Here is a 17,225-nt window from a genome sequence, read left to right as displayed (position 1 = left end):
GCATGTACATATTTTTAAAAAAGTTAGTTTGAAACTTTATTTTACCTAAAAGTTTCTTTGAAATGTGTCCTTTGATCCGATCGATATCCCATCCCTTTTGTTTCTCAAAACGACATTGACTGTGAAATGTCACGGACTTCGACTATAGTGTTCTTTGCATGTAGATTCAGAGACATGCCAATTCAGTCCCCGCAATGTGTAATCATGTGATAATGAATAGATACATTCGCACCAACTACACCTATGTAGGCTATTTCTCGTGCCTTCTAAACATAAATGTCGTCTTTCAAATGCATCATTAATTAGCTCTTGAACCATCTTTTTTAGAGTTTGGTATTTCGCCGAGCACTTTTTATCGCTGATGTCTTCGCTAGGTGAGTTATGTACCGTTAGAATGCGCGTTTAAATCCGATCTCGAATCATCTTGAGCTTAAATTTGTCCTTGTAGTTTTACATGTCAACAGATTATTCCACTATATGAAGCCAAACTTAGGGAATCCGTGACATTATTCGGCAAACCATTTTTCACCCTGAAATCAGAGAATGGAAGTCGAAATTGACAGCCGTGCTGATAGAAGCTTATCGGGAATTAGGCGACAAATGTGCTCGGTAAAGGTTTAGCAATACCGAACACTAAAATTGCCGAGGACTAGATAGTCGAACGGCGGGAAGTTGGTGACAGGTGTATCCGATAAAGAACCGACATTTTTCTGCCATAAAGAGCGTGAGTAAAGATGTTAGGCGGCAGGAGCAGCGTAACAGAAGTGTCGGTAAAAGACTAACAATCTTCGGTACCACAAGTATGCGTATTTGAATGTCAGATGGCGGCGATTGGACGACAGATGCGTTAATTAAAGGGGCGACAAAATTCCCATACTTAAAGTGCGACGATTGGAATTGCATTCAATGGGCTGCCGGGGACAGGTATACCGGAAAAGAGATTGAACTTTTCCCGTACAAAAAGCGCGTAGATTGGAATCGCTGTCAACAGGCAGCAGGCCACAGATGTGCCCGAAAAGGGTCGACATTTTCCGTACCAAAGAATATGGATTGGAATGGCCTTCAGCAGGCAGTCAGCGAAAGTTTTATCCGAAAAAGGATTCACAATCTGCCGTACCTAACGTTCGTGAAATTGAATGACTCTGAGCGGGAAGCTTGCGACAAGTGCCTGATAAACAGCTGACTCTCTTTTGTACCCGAAGTGCAGGAATTTCAATGGCCGTTAACGGGCAGAAACCGACAATTATGCCGCTGCAGTATACTATCAACCTCCCGTCAGAAAGACAAAAACCTACAAATTTTATTCTGCGTCTACATTTGCCACAGATGGTAATATCTATACCTCCTAAACATCAATTTAGATTAATTTTCTTTTTAAACGAAATTTAAAATGAGTCAGCAAAAGTTAAATGGCGGAAATGCCTATTGATGTGTGGGAGTGGCACGGTTCTACGGGGATTTTAATATCTTCCGTTAGGCAGTTGACGGCCGTGATGAGATAAGCTTTAGAAAGTCTCGTACTGCTCCTGGAGTGGTCAAACCAAGTCTTGACAGAACGGATGTGTGTTGTCGAGTATCGGGAATTAGGCGTCGAATGTGCTCGGTAAAGGTTTGGCAATACCAACCAGTAATATTGCCGAGGACTAGAAAGTCGGGCGGCGCGAATTGGCGACAGGTGTATCTGATCATAGACCCTCCGAGTCGAGAAAGTCTATGATCCGATATTGAACTGTCAATTTTCCAGACAAAAAGAGCGTGGATAAGGATGCCAGGCGGCGGGAGCAGGGTAACAGAAGTGTCCGGTAAAAACTAACAATCTTTGGTACCAAAAGTACGCGTATTTGAATGTCGGATGGCGGCGATTGGACGACAGGTGTGCTAATTAAAGGGGCGACAAATTTCCCGTACTTAAAGTGCGACGATTGGAATTGCATTCGATGGGCTGCCGGGGACAGGTATGCCGGGAAAGATGTTGAAAATTCCCGTACAAAAAGTGCGTAAATTGGAATCGCCCCAATCGCTGTCAACAGGCAGCAGACCACAGGTGTGCCCGGAAAAGGGTCGTCATTTTCCGTATCAAATAATGTGGATTGGAACGGCCGTCAGCGGGCAGTCAGCGAAAGTTTTACCCGAAAAAGGATTGACAAACTGCCGTACCTAAGGTCCGTGAAATTGAATGACTCTGAGCGGGCAGCTTGCGATAAGTGCCCGATAAACAGCTGACTATCTTCCGTACAAAAATAGCGGGAATTTCAGTGGTCATAAACTGGCAGACGCCGACAAGTATGCCGGTGCAGTAATACGAATCTCCCGTCAGAAAAGTAAATAAAGACAAAAATGTACAAATTTTATTCTGCGTCTTCATTTGTCGCAGATAGTAGAATCTATACCTGCTAAACATCAATTTAGATCGATTTTCTTTTTTGAACGAAATTTACCTTTCAATGAGTCAGCAAATATTAAATGGCGGAAATGCCTATTGATGTGTGGGAGTGGCATGGTTCTACGGAGATTTTAATATCTTCCCTGAGGCAGTTGACGGTCTTGCTGATAGAAGCTTAAGAAAGTCTCGTACTGCTCCTGAGTGGTCGAACCAAGTGACCAAGTCTTGACAAAACGGATGTAGGCCTATGTGTCGAGTATCGGGAATTAGACAGTACAGATTTGGCAATACCGACCACTAAAATTGGCGAGGAATAGAAAGTCGGGCAGTGGGAATCGGCGACAGGTGTATCCGATAAAGAACTGTCAATTTTCCGGACATAACGAGCGTGAATTAGGATGTCAGGCGGCGGGAGTAGGGTAACATAAGTGTCCGGTAAAAGACTAACAATCTTCGGTACCAAGTACGGGTATTTGAATGTCGGATGGCGGCGATTGGACGACAGGTGTGCTAATTAAAGGGGCGACAAATTTCCCGTACTTAAAGTACGATGATTGGAATTGCATTAAATGGGCTGTTGAGGACAGGTATGCCGGGAAGGAGGTTGAAAATTCCCGTATAAGAAGCGCGTAGATTGGAATCGCTGTCAACAAGCAGCAGACCACAGGTGGGCCCGGAAAAGGGTCGTCATTTTCCAAACCAAACAGAGCAAATATCGAGATCGAAATTTGGTCCATATTTAATGCAAATGGTCAAGTGAACCGATGAAATCATATAATTTGCCCATATTTCGACTTTCATTCTCTGATTTCAGGGTGAAAAAATGGTTAGCCGAATAATGTCACGGATTCTCACAAGGGTTTTCTACTAATTTCTCATAACTTCACAATCCGTGACATTATTCGGCCAACCATTTTTCCTCCCTGAGATCAGGGAATGAAAGTCGAAATATTGGTAAATTTTATGATTTCATCGGTTCACTTGACCATTTACATTAAATAGGACCAAATTTCGATCTTGAATTTGCTCTGTTAGCATTCTATTTCTCAATTAAGAATGACATGTTCAGCGCAGTATCTTTTGCGGCCAACTTTATTTGTAATCAATAATTACTAAAAGGAATTACGAAATGGGTGAAATACTAAATTGTAGTTGGTTTATCTGCATATATTGACCAGGCTAACAACTTAAAGGCGTACTCAAATGTTTTTAATCTGATTCTTATACTTATCACCACTGCTCATAAAATTTGCAATTCACTCTCTATCCTATATTTGAAAATTACCTTGTTCAAATATCATGTTTATGCCTGTTTCCCAAATGTTTAAGATTTCACACTATTTACCGTTCGAGGGCGGCGTTCAGCATGATCGGCGCGACTAACGGCGATTGGCGCAAACTGTAGGGCGCACGTCATCGCCGTAGAACGATAGAACGCAACCAAGCTACCATTCTTAGCATTTGTTCTCCCTGACACACGCAAAGCTACTGAAGCTTCTGACTGTTTTATGACGTATTGCATAATTTCTGTGAAAATACATCAACATGGGTAATCAAATGTCATCTCAAAGGCGTAGAGATGCTCCGAAGACCGTTGCAAACCGGTGAGTTGACATGAAATCCATGTGCATTCTGTCGATAGCTGGTACGGAAACTATTTCTATTTCATTGTTTACAAATGCGAGCCTTAAATTTATTACAAAGGAAATATTAAAGCCATTACAACAGACAAACAACAGAAAAACGCAAGTTTAATTAAGTTATCCACATCATGTTTTAGGTTTCGATTTATGTATGCGCGTCTGACATCTTCGAAAAAATGTTTTATTGTGGGCCTCAAAGACTCCCGGGCCAAATAAAAGAAAAAGAGGACCCGACAAAAATAGACATGAACAGCAGAAAGGTGCCGGATTCTTTAAAATATTCAAAAATCGCCGTATATGGTATATGTATATTTACGTTCCAAGGAAACTTGTTTGCTTTATTCACTTATGCGTGCAACGCTAGTGAACGGGACAAAGTCGGCCATTTTTCCATGAATTTTGTTTGATACGAGATACTACTTATATTGTTTGACATGTTAAAGATACTGAATGAATGGGTGACCATGCATATATTAGACCCCCGGTTTTAGACAAATTAAATGAAGCCATGGCGAAAATGAATTAATGGTCATGACCATTAATTCATTTTAACGATGTGGTTTCATGTATCGTGTCCAAAACCGGGGTCGAATATATGCATGATCACCAATTCATTCAGTATCTTTCAACATGTCAAACAACATAAGTAGTATCTCGTATCAAACAAAATTCATGAAAAAATGGGCGACTTTGTCGGCGTGCAAGTCAGGTTAGTTCTGTAGGCAAATATCATTCCAATCAGAGTCACAAGTGTTCAACGCCCTCTCATTGTATCAATGTAAATTCTATTTAGGATGTCCATTTTCTTTTTCTACACAGAGTAGAGAGAGAAGGGACAGTAGAGTCTAGGAACAGGAAGAAATGGTGGATTTTTAGAAAAAATAAAGTTCAACCAGAAATTCACGGTAAAACGGCGACCGTCGACAACATCCGAGAAATCCAAGAAGAAGCCGTTAGGCCTACTGAGATGAAAGAAAGGCTTTCCACAAATGAACGTCGAACAGAAGAGAAAGAATTGAAAGAAAGCAAGAGTAAAGAAGTCCCTCGTGTACTTGAGAAACTTGAAACTGAGACACAGAGGCTAGTGGCTGACAGCCCCGAACTCATTGACGGGCAGGATGAGAAAACGACAGTCAGCCGGGAGGGTGGTGATTCTGCGGACACATCATCGAAGAACATCCGTCTCAGGAAACGCGGTGACCGTAAAAGAGAACGTCTAGCCGCTAGAGGGTCCAGACCAGAGAAACAGGGGACACGTATGGAGGGAAATCAGGCCAATCAGGTGGATGATGATACAATCGAGCGAACGATGGCGGCAAGGAGAGAGAAAATTGCTGACATTAGAAAACGCATTGAAGAGAAAAGAAGAGAAAGAGCTGCAAGGCGAAGACACGAGCTTACTTACGAAGAGTGTTTTGCTAAGCTCAGAGCTTTGGCAAAAATGCAGTAAGAGAAGACAATGAGGAGTACTTTATCCTTCTCAGAAAGAAACCTGCAATTTGGTCTTCGTCACTTTCTCTGCTGGCACTTCTTGCCATGGATTGTCTCTATGGAATCTGCGCTTGGAGCAAAGAAATTGTGCATCGCTTTTGTGAATAAGTCAAACTGAGAAAAAATGTGTCTTTCCGGTAACATACCTCTGTATTAGACTAGATTGGTCGGAGGATTTTTTGTCTGTATTTTTTCTATGGCTGAGACACATACAGTACGGTAAAATTTAAAGAATTTGCTTAAACTTTATTGAAAATATACGAAAAAAAAAATGTTTAAGGTCTGATGGTTTTTGTAGCGTAGGCCGGATCAACGGAAACGCACATAATCTTTTTCATTTGGCCTTAACTGAAAGATCAAAGATGGAATAAAAAATTATCAACAGATAAAGGGGAAAAGACAGCACAGGTTCTGTATTGGGAAATGAAAATGAAGAAAAAAGATGAAAAATCATACAGTAAAAAAAATCACAAATAAAGTAAAGAAAATACGAGAAAAAAGTTGTAGTATTTTTTCAAAATAAAACCACTACATATCTTTCAGAGAAATATGAATAATTATAGTGAAATATAGTAAAATCCTTTGTTGGTATTAATGCAACGTAACATCTGTGTTTATATGTCTAATACGTTAATTACAGTGAAAGGCATGGCCACATATTCTGATGATGAGTGAAACAACCTCGTATACATATTTAATTAAATTAGGCTTTTGCAGTATACTATTCTGTTAGAATTTATGAAGCAAATTTTACACAAAAAATGCTGGTAAAATGCCCAATTTGGATACAGAACATGTGCCTTTCATTAACATAGACTGCGTCCGAGATCGGTAATATCGTACGGTTATACAGGTTTCATGTTTGAAGTCAAGAGGGCGATCACATGTTTATGCTCAAAACAACCGACGCTATAAACGTCCACATAATTGGTGCAAAGAAAAGTGACGTCACGCGGTTATTCTTTCTGCAAATAGAACACAAAAATAACACAGCTAGTAACGTTGTTCGAACCATATGCAGATTGCACAAAATCTTGATATATTGAGCGATAATTCTGATCTTTTGTATAGAAAACATACAAAAATAAGTAATACAGTTTCACGTGACCGGAATGTCTTTGAGAAAATTGTCTTACGAATTCGAAGGGAAATAGATTGAATTCGGCTATACACTCCACCGATATGTGTATTTATCTCATGAAGGAAGTGACCAATTATTATCTCTCGTTTAATAGTCCTGTTTATTCATGTTTTCTTGATGCTAGGAAGGCATTTGATCGCGTCAATCACTGGACGTTGTTTAAGAAACTGATTGACAAGGATGTCCCTAAGTACATTGTTCGTCTTTTGATGATGTGGTACCGCACTCAACATTTCTATATTAAATGGGGAAATACAAGATCTTTATTTTTTACTGTAAGTAATGGTGTACGCCAAGGAAGTAGTCTTTCCCCGCAACTCTTTAATTTATATATGGATGGTTTAAGTGCCCGTCTGAAATCCTGTGGGAAGGGATGTAATATTGGTGGTCAAATTATCAACCATCTTATGTATGCCGATGACCTAGTGCTTCTTTGTCCGTCAATTAAAGGTCTACGCGAGCTTGTTTAATTTGTGATAGATATGGTATTGGACATGATATAATTTATCACCCAGAGAAATCAAAATGTATGTATTTTTTGCCTAGAAAAAGTTCGATTAGAGTTGAAAGCCTACCACCTATTAAGCTTGGAACCACCTGTTTAAATACCGTCAATGAACATACGTACTTAGGTTATATCATGACAAATAATTCACTTGATGATTGTGCTATCAGGCAGCAAACTATATGTTTCTATATTCGTGCAAATGCTCTGCTCCGTAAATTTTCACACTGTTCTGGTCATGTGAAGATTTCACTCTTTAGAAGTTTTTGCACTAACGTGTATTGTTCTCAGCTGTGGACTTCTCACACAAAAAGAGTCTAAACAATCTTAGTGGCGTATAACAATTCCTTCAGAATTTTGATGGGGTATGCTCGCGACTGCAGCGCGAGTGTTATGTTTGTTTCACATACAATTCCTACTTTTGAGGCCTTGAGGCACAAAGCAATGTATAATTTTCATGAACGTTTAAATAATATCGAAAATGTGCTCATTTTAGCCATTTTCTGTCTCCGTGTTTGTATTGTATGTTCTTTCTGTTTTTGATGTATAGGATAGCGTACACAATTTAGTGTTTCGCTTTTCATCCTGAAATAAAGTTATATTAGGCCTATTATTATATTATACAAAACCTGGCTGTTGAGATCATGTTGTCTAACTGCAGAAGTAATATGCACGGCTGAAATATTGATTTATACATGATATTAAACAGAAAGACGCAAAGTTGATGTTTTCCCTGTGAAGCGTTTCATGCTTTAGATATGATCAATAGTTTTGTTGTAAACCCTGTTAAGCATGTATGTAAAACTTGCATGTGGTTATAGTTATCTTGCGTTTAGATCTCGCCGACCCGTACTCAAGAACGACTTCACGGTCAGGAGGAAAAGATACCTAAATTCAATTTGTCTTTTGCTTTTTAACGCTAATGTGACGTGTAGACATGTTTAAAAGCTAATCTCCATCGTTATCATGCCCTTCAAGGGTTGCTCTTCAAGCCTATCTCTTGAGATAAAAGGATCTCCAAGTGAAGAACGAGAGTACAATGCACATCCCTGCATACGATTTAATCGGCTTTGTAAATTTACACAGGGTAGCGTGAACCAAATCAATGGTGGTTTGGGAGGTTTGTGTTACGGTCCGGGTCAACGACGAGGTAACTTTTTCAATCATATCAATTTATTTTTATAAATTTTCTTTTTTGTAAAGAGATGAAGTAGAGAAGTATGTGACATTGCGACAGAAGTTTGCTGCTGTGCATGGTCATGGTCATCTAACTGCAATAGAGGAGAAGATAGAGAAAAAGAGCAAGAAGAAGAGATTAGTTTTTCGAAAGAAAGCGAAGAAAGAAATCCAACGAGGGAAGGAAATCCTTGACGCCGTCTGGGACATCAGAGATGCAGTGGTCAGCGAGATGAAGATGCACCGCTTGGTGGCGTATTACAGATTGCAAAACCATGAAAGGAGGAAGCAGATAGAACGCGAAAGAAATTAGAAGATGCACAGCGCGCCTGAAGAAGAAAATTGAGAAAATTGAAAACAGAGAAGCAGCTGAGAGATGCAAGGAATGGATCAAGCAAAGAAAACTGGTAATGTAATGTAATGTATTGTGATTTAAGGTATGTATGTATGTATGTATGTATGTATGTATGTATGTGAATTCCTGTGTTAATAGAGAGGGGGGTACTTAAATTCACCATGGTTGGGGGGGCTACTCGAAATTTCAGAGTTTCCGATAAAAATTCTCCGCCCCATCCCCAGGCCATAAAAATGACGGCACCCTCAGCGAGTGACATTCTCATCTTCGGTGACAAATTGAAGAGCGCAGCAACTACACAGTAGCAAATCAACAACTCTTGAGTACAGCTTTCAGTCGAAGTACGGACCGGAGTCTTCACATGCATCTACCCGTGTGTTCACGGACATGAAAGTTCACGTTCTCCTATGAAGATGTGGCCGCCTGTCCTGTATACATGTACATACAATATTACATTGCTCGCACTGTGTCGTCCTGTTTGTGATTAATCTGTTCGAGGCCAAACTAGACTGTGCTGTCGTACTGTAACTTGAAGTTATTCAATTTGAAGACTTTAAGTTTAGTTTGTGTTGTTCAATCAGGCCTGAGATTCATTTACCTTTCGAAGGTACAGAACTCAATGGCGGCCAGAAGGGAATATTCGCTCACCTAGATGACCTTTTTAAGGCGAACATTCTTTGTTAGCTAACCTTATTTTGGCCGGGAGCCACAGATGAAAGGTCTCACTGGGTTCTAGCTCCATGATAAAAAGGACACAGGTCATCGTGATAGGCATACTCTGTGTATATCTGCATTAATAAGGCAGACAGTCCATGTAGCCGACAATGAGATGCTAATGATATGCAGAATGTCCAAGTTTCAGGTTTCGTCGACCAACTTCCCCTCTTGGGTACAACTTCAAACTCTGAAATACCAAGTCGGTGGCTATCGTCTGTTACATAATTCAATAGCAAACTTGTGGAAGTTTAGAAGTTCGTGGGACCCTCTGCCAACTTGCCAACTTACTTGCCAAATTTCAATGGAGAAGTTGGCGGGGGCCTCTGCCAACTTGCCACTTACTTACTTGCCAACTTTCATTGCGTGGAAATTGGTGGCGCCCTTGCCAAGTTGTGGAAGTTAGCAAGTTCGTGGGACCCTCTGCCAACTTGCCAACTTACTTGCCAACTTTCAAAGGGAAGTTGGCGGGGGCCTCTGCCAACTTGCCAACTTACTAACTTACCAACTTTCATGGGCCGAAGTTGGCGGAGGCCCCTGCCAACTTCCACCCATGAAAGTTGGCAAGTAAGTAGGCAAGTTGGCAGAGGCCCCCGCCAACTTCCCGGTTTCAAAGTTGGCAAGTAAGTTGGCAAGTTGGCACAGGCCTCCGCCAACTTCCACCCATGAAAGTTGGCAAGTGAGTAAGTTGGGAGAGCCCCCGCCAACTTCCCGTATGAAAGTTGGCAAGTATGTTGGCAAGTTGGCACAGGCCTCCGCCAACTTCCGCCCATGAAAGTTGGCAAGTAAGTAAGTTGGCAAGTTGGCAGAGGCCCCGCCAACTTCCACACATGAAAGTTGGCAAGTAAGTAAGTTGGCAAGTTGGCACAGGCCCCGCCAACTTTGACCCATTAAAGTTGGCAAGTAAGTTAGCAAGTTGGCACAGGCCCCCGCCAACTTCCACCCATGAAAGTTGGCAAGTAAGTTAGCAAGTTGGCACAGGCCCCCGCCAACTTCCACCCATAAAGTTGGCAAGTAAGTAAGTTGGCAAGTTGGCAGGGGCCCCCGCCAACTTCCCTGTATGAAAGTTGGCAAGTAAGTTGGCACAGGCCCCCGCCAACTTCCGGCAGACAGTCCATGTAGCCGACATTAGATGCTAATGATATGCAGAATGTACAAGTTTCAGGTTTCGTCGACCAACTTCCCCCTCTTGGGTACAACTTCAAACTCTGATATACCAAGTCGGTGGCTATCGTCTGTTACATAATTCAATAGCAAACTTGTGGAAGTTTCCAAGTTCGTGGGACCCTCTGCCAACTTGCCAACTTACTTGCCAACTTTCAATGGGGAAGTTGGCGGGGGCCTGTGCCAACTTGCCAACTTACTTACTTGCCAACTTTCATGCGTGGAAGTTGGTGGCGCCCTTTGCCAAGTTGTGGAAGTTAGCAAGTTCGTGGGACCCTCTGCCAACTTGCCAACTTACTTGCCAACTTTCATGGGCCGAAGTTGGCGGGGGCCTCTGCCAACTTGCCAACTTACTTGCCACTTTCAATGGGGAAGTTGGCGGAGACCTCTGCCAACTTACACCCATTAAAGTTGGCAAGTAAGTAAGTTAGCTTGTTGGCACAGGCTTCCGCCAACTTCCATCCATGAAAGTTGGCAAGTAAGTTGGCAAGCTGGCACAGGCCTCCACCAACTTCCACCTATGAAAGTTGGCAAGAAAGTAAGTTGGCAAGTTGGCAGAGGCCCCCGCCAACTTCCACCCATGAAAGTTGTCAAGTAAGTTGGCAAGTTGGCAGAGGCCCCCGCCAACTTCCACCATGAAAGTTGGCAAGTAAGTTGGCAAGTTGGCAGAGGCCCCCGCCAACTTCCCGGTTTCAAAGTTGGCAAGTAAGTTGGCAAGTTGGCACAGGCCTCCGCCAACTTCCACCCATGAAAGTTGGCAAGTGAGTAAGTTGGCAGAGGCCCCCGCCAACTTCCCGGTATGAAAGTTGGCAAGTATGTTGGCAAGTTGGCACAGGCCTCCGCCAACTTCCACCCATGAAAGTTGGCAAGTAAGTAAGTTGGCAAGTTGGCAGAGGCCCCCGCCAACTTCCACACATGAAAGTTGGCAAGTAAGTAAGTTGGCAAGTTGGCACAGGCCCCCGCCAACTTCCACCCATTAAAGTTGGCAAGTAAGTTGGCAAGTTGGCACAGGCCCCCGCCAACTTCCACCCATGAAAGTTGGCAAGTAAGTTAGCAAGTTGGCACAGGCCCCCGCCAACTTCCACCCATGAAAGTTGGCAAGTAAGTAAGTTGGCAAGTTGGCAGAGGCCCCCGCCAACTTCCCTGTATGAAAGTTGGCAAGTAAGTTGGCACAGGCCCCCGCCAACTTCCGGCAGACAGTCCATGTAGCCGACAATGAGATGCTAATGATATGCAGAATGTACAAGTTTCAGGTTTCGTCGACCAACTTCCCCCTCTTGGGTACAACTTCAAACTCTGAAATACCAAGTCGGTGGCTATCGTCTGTTACATAATTCAATAGCAAACTTGTGGAGGTTTCCAAGTTCGTGGGACCCTCTGCCAACTTGCCAACTTACTTGCCAACTTTCAATGGGGAAGTTGGCGGGGGCCTCTGCCAACTTGCCAACTTACTTACTTGCCAACTTTCATGCGTGGAAGTTGGTGGCGCCCTTTGCCAAGTTGTGGAAGTTAGCAAGTTCGTGGGACCCTCTGCCAACTTGCCAACTTACTTGCCAACTTTCAATGGGGAAGTTGGCGGGGGCCTCTGCCAACTTGCCAACTTACTTGCCACTTTCAATGGGAAAGTTGGCGGAGACCTCTGCCAACTTACACCCATTAAAGTTGGCAAGTAAGTAAGTTAGCTTGTTGGCACAGGCTTCCGCCAACTTCCATCCATGAAAGTTGGCAAGTAAGTTGGCAAGCTGGCACAGGCCTCCACCAACTTCCACCTATGAAAGTTGGCAAGTAAGTAAGTTGGCAAGTTGGCAGAGGCCCCAACCAACTTCCACCCATGAAAGTTGGCAAGTAAGTTGGCAAGTTGGCAGAGGCCCCCGCCAACTTCCACCCATGAAAGTTGGCAAGTAAGTAAGTTGGCAAGTTGGCAGAGGCCCCCGCCAACTTCCACCCATGAAAGTTGGCAAGTAAGTAAGTTGGCAAGTTGGCAGAGGCCCCCGCCAACTTCCACCCATGAAAGTTGGCAAGTAAGTAAGTTGGTAAGTTGGCACAGGCCCCCGCCAACTTCCCGGTATGAAAGTTGGCAAGTAAGTTGGCAAGTTGGCACAGGCCTCCGCCAACTTCCACCCATGAAAGTTGGCAAGTAAGTAAGTTGGCAAGTTGGCACAGGCCCCCGCCAACTTCCACCCATGAAAGTTGGCAAGTAAGTTGGCAATTTCGCACAGGCCCCCGCCAACTTCCACCCATGAAAGTTGGCAAGTAAGTTGGCAAGTTGGCACAGGCCTCCGCCAACTTCCACCCATGAAAGTTGGCAAGTAAGTAAGTTGGCAAGTTGGCAGAGGCCCCCGCCAACTTCCACCCATGAAAGTTGGCAAGTAAGTAAGTTGGCAAGTTGGCACAGGCCCCCGCCAACTTCCACCCATGAAAGTTGGCAAGTAAGTTAGCAAGTTGGCACAGGCCCCCGCCAACTTCCACCCATGAAAGTTGGCAAGTAAGTAAGTTGGCAAGTTGGCAGAGGCCCCCGCCAACTTCCACCCATGAAAGTTGGCAAGTAAGTTGGCAAGTTGGCAGAGGCCCCCGCCAACTTCCACCCATGAAAGTTGGCAAGTAAGTAAGTTGGCAGAGGCCCCCGCCAACTTCCCGGTATGAAAGTTGGCAAGTAAGTTGGCAAGTTGGCACAGGCCTCCGCCAACTTCCACCCATGAAAGTTGGCAAGTAAGTTGGCAAGTTTGCAGAGGCCCCCGCCAACTTCCACCCATGAAAGTTGGCAAGTAAGTAAGTTGGCAAGTTGGCAGAGGCCCCCGCCAACTTCCACCCATGAAAGTTGGCAAGTAAGTAAGTTGGCAAGTTGGCAGAGGCCCCCGCCAACTTCCACCAATGAAAGTTGGCAAGTAAGTAAGTTGGCAAGTTGGCACAGGCCCCTGCCAACTTCCACCCATGAAAGTTGGCAAGTAAGTAAGTTGGCAAGTTGGCAGAGGCCCCCGCCAACTTCCCTGTATGAAAGTTGGCAAGTAAGTTGGCAAGTTGGCACAGGCCTCTGCCAACTTCCACCCATTAAAGTTGGCAAGTAAGTAAGTTGGCAAGTTGGCAGAGGCCCCCGCCAACTTCCACCCATGAAAGTTGGCAAGTAAGTAAGTTGGCAAGTTGGCAGAGGCCCCCGCCAACTTCCCTGCATGAAAGTTGGCAAGTAAGTTGGCAAGTTGGCACAGGCCCCCGCCAACTTCCAACCATGAAAGTTGGCAAGTAAGTAAGTTGGCAGAGGCCCCCGCCAACTTCCCGGTATGAAAGTTGGCAAGTAAGTTGGCAAGTTGGCACAGGCCTCCGCCAACTTCCACCCATGAAAGTTGGCAAGTAAGTTGGCAAGTTGGCAGAGGCCCCCGCCAACTTCCACCCATGAAAGTTGGCAAGTAAGTAAGTTGGCAAGTTGACAGAGGCCCCCGCCAACTTCCACCCATGAAAGTTGGCAAGTAAGTAAGTTGGCAAGTTGGCACAGGCCCCCGCCAACTTCCACCCATGAAAGTTGGCAAGTAAGTAAGTTGGCAAGTTGGCACAGGCCCCTGCCAACTTCCACCCATGAAAGTGGCAAGTAAGTAAGTTGGCAAGTTGGCACAGGCCCCGCCAACTTCCCGGTATGAAAGTTGGCAAGTAAGTTGGCAAGTTGGCACAGGCCTCCGCCAACTTCCACCCATAAAAGTTGGCAAGTAAGTAAGTTGGCAAGTTGGCACAGGCCCCCGCCAACTTCCACCCATGAAAGTTGGCAAGTAAGTTGGCAAGTTGGCACAGGCCTCCGCCAACTTCCACCCATGAAAGTTGGCAAGTAAGTAGGTTGGCAAGTTGGCAGAGGCCCCCGCCAACTTCCACCCATGAAAGTTGGCAAGTAAGTAAGTTGGCAAGTTGGCACAGGCCCCCGCCAACTTCCACCCATTAAAGTTGGCAAGTAAGTTAGCAAGTTGGCACAGGCCCCCGCCAACTTCCACCCATGAAAGTTGGCAAGTAAGTAAGTTGGCAAGTTGGCAGAGGCCCCCGCCAACTTCCCTGTATGAAAGTTGGCAAGTAAGTTGGCAAGTTGGCAGAGGCCCCCGCCAACTTCCAACCATGAAAGTTGGCAAGTAAGTAAGTTGGCAGAGGCCCCCGCCAACTTCCCGGTATGAAAGTTGGCAAGTAAGTTGGCAAGTTGGCACAGGCCTCCGCCAACTTCCACCCATGAAAGTTGGCAAGTAAGTTGGCAAGTTTGCAGAGGCCCCCGCCAACTTCCACCCATCAAAGTTGGCAAGTAAGTAAGTTGGCAAGTTGGCAGAGGCCCCCGCCAACTTCCACCCATGAAAGTTGGCAAGTAAGTAAGTTGGCAAGTTGGCACAGGCCCCCGCCAACTTCCACCCATGAAAGTTGGCAAGTAAGTAAGTTGGCAAGTTGGCAGAGGCCCCTGCCAACTTCCACCCATGAAAGTTGGCAAGTAAGTAAGTTGGCAAGTTGGCACAGGCCCCCGCCAACTTCCCGGTATGAAAGTTGGCAAGTAAGTTGGCAAGTTGGCACAGGCCTCCGCCAACTTCCACCCATAAAAGTTGGCAAGTAAGTAAGTTGGCAAGTTTGCAGAGGCCCCCGCCAACTTCCACCCATGAAAGTTGGCAAGTAAGTAAGTTGGCAAGTTGGCAGAGGCCCCTGCCAACTTCCCTGTATGAAAGTTGGCAAGTAAGTTGGCAAGTTGGCAGAGGCCCCCGCCAACTTCCAACCATGAAAGTTGGCAAGTAAGTAAGTTGGCAAGTTGACAGAGGCCCCCGCCAACTTCCACCCATGAAAGTTGGCAAGTAAGTAAGTTGGCAAGTTGGCACAGGCCCCCACCAACTTCCACCCATGAAAGTTGGCAAGTAAGTAAGTTGGCAAGTTGGCAGAGGCCCCCGCCAACTTCCACCCATGAAAGTTGGCAAGTAAGTAAGTTGGCAAGTTGGCACAGGCCCCCGCCAACTTCCACCCATGAAAGTTGGCAAGTAAGTAAGTTGGCAAGTTGGCAGAGGCCCCTGCTAACTTCCCTGAATGAAAGTTGGCAAGTAAGTTATCAAGTTGGCAGAGGCCCCCGCCAACTTCCACCCATTAAAGTTGGCAAGTAAGTAAGTTGGCAGAGGCCCCCGCCAACTTCCACCCATGAAAGTTGGCAAGTAAGTAAGTTGGCAAGTTGGCACAGGCCCCCGCCAACTTCCCTGGATGAAAGTTGTCAAGTAAGTTGGCAAGTTGGCACAGGCCTCTGCCAACTTCCACCCATGAAAGTTGGCAAGTAAGTAAGTTGGCAAGTTTGCAGAGGCCCCCGCCAACTTCCACCCATGAAAGTTGGCAAGTAAGTAAGTTGGCAAGTTGGCAGAGGCCCCCGCCAACTTCCCTGTATGAAAGTTGGGAAGTAAGATGGCAAGTTGGCACATGCCTCTGCCAACTTCCACCCATGAAAGTTGGCAAGTAAGTAAGTTGGCAAGTTGGCAAAGGCCCCCGCCAACTTCCACCCATGAAAGTTGGCAAGTAAGTAAGTTGGCAAGTTGGCAAAGGCCCCCGCCAACTTCCCGGTATGAAAGTTGGCAAGTAAGTTGGCAAGTTGGCACAGGCCTCCACCAACTTCCACCCATGAAAGTTGGCAAGTAAGTAAGTTGGCAAGTTGGCAGAGGCCCCCGCCAACTTCCACCCATGAAAGTTGGCAAGTAAGTAAGTTGGCAAGTTGGCACAGGCCCCCGCCAACTTCCCTGTATGAAAGTTGGCAAGTAAGTTGGCAAGTTGGCACAGGCCCCCGCCAACTTCCACCCATGAAAGTTGGCAAGTAAGTTAGCAAGTTGGCACAGGCCCCGCCAACTTCCACCCATGAAAGTTGGCAAGTAAGTAAGTTGGCAAGTTGGCAGAGGCCCCCGCCAACTTCCCTGTATGAAAGTTGGCAAGTAAGTTGGCACAGGCCCCCGCCAACTTCCGGCAGACGTCCATGTAGCCGACAATTAGATGCTAATGATATGCAGAATGTAACAAGTTTCAGGTTTCGTCGACCAACTTCCCCCTCTTGGGTACAACTTCAAACTCTGAAATACCAAGTCGGTGGCTATCGTCTGTTACATAATTCAATAGCAAACTTGTGGAAGTTTCCAAGTTCGTGGGACCCTCTGCCAACTTGCCAACTTACTTGCCAACTTTCAATGGGGAAGTTGGCGGGGGCCTCTGCCAACTTGCCAACTTACTTACTTGCCAACTTTCATGCGTGGAAGTTGGTGGCGCCCTTTGCCAAGTTGTGGAAGTTAGTAAGTTCTTGGGACCCTCTGCCAACTTGCCAACTTACTTGCCAACTTTCATGGGCCGAAGTTGGCGGGGGCCTCTGCCAACTTGCCAACTTACTTGCCACTTTCAATGGGGAAGTTGGCGGAGACCTCTGCCAACTTACACCCATTAAAGTTGGCAAGTAAGTAAGTTAGCTTGTTGGCACAGGCTTCCGCCAACTTCCATCCATGAAAGTTGGCAAGTAAGTTGGCAAGCTGGCACAGGCCTCCACCAACTTCCACCTATGAAAGTTGGCAAGAAAGTAAGTTGGCAAGTTGGCAGAGGCCCCAACCAACTTCCACCCATGAAAGTTGGCAAGTAAGTTGGCAAGTTTGCAGAGGCCCCCGCCAACTTCCACCCATGAAAGTTGGCAAGTAAGT

Source organism: Ptychodera flava, chromosome 13 (assembly GCF_041260155.1).
Source record: "Ptychodera flava strain L36383 chromosome 13, AS_Pfla_20210202, whole genome shotgun sequence".
NCBI lineage: Eukaryota > Metazoa > Hemichordata > Enteropneusta > Ptychoderidae > Ptychodera > Ptychodera flava.
This window is presented reverse-complemented; position numbering follows the sequence as displayed.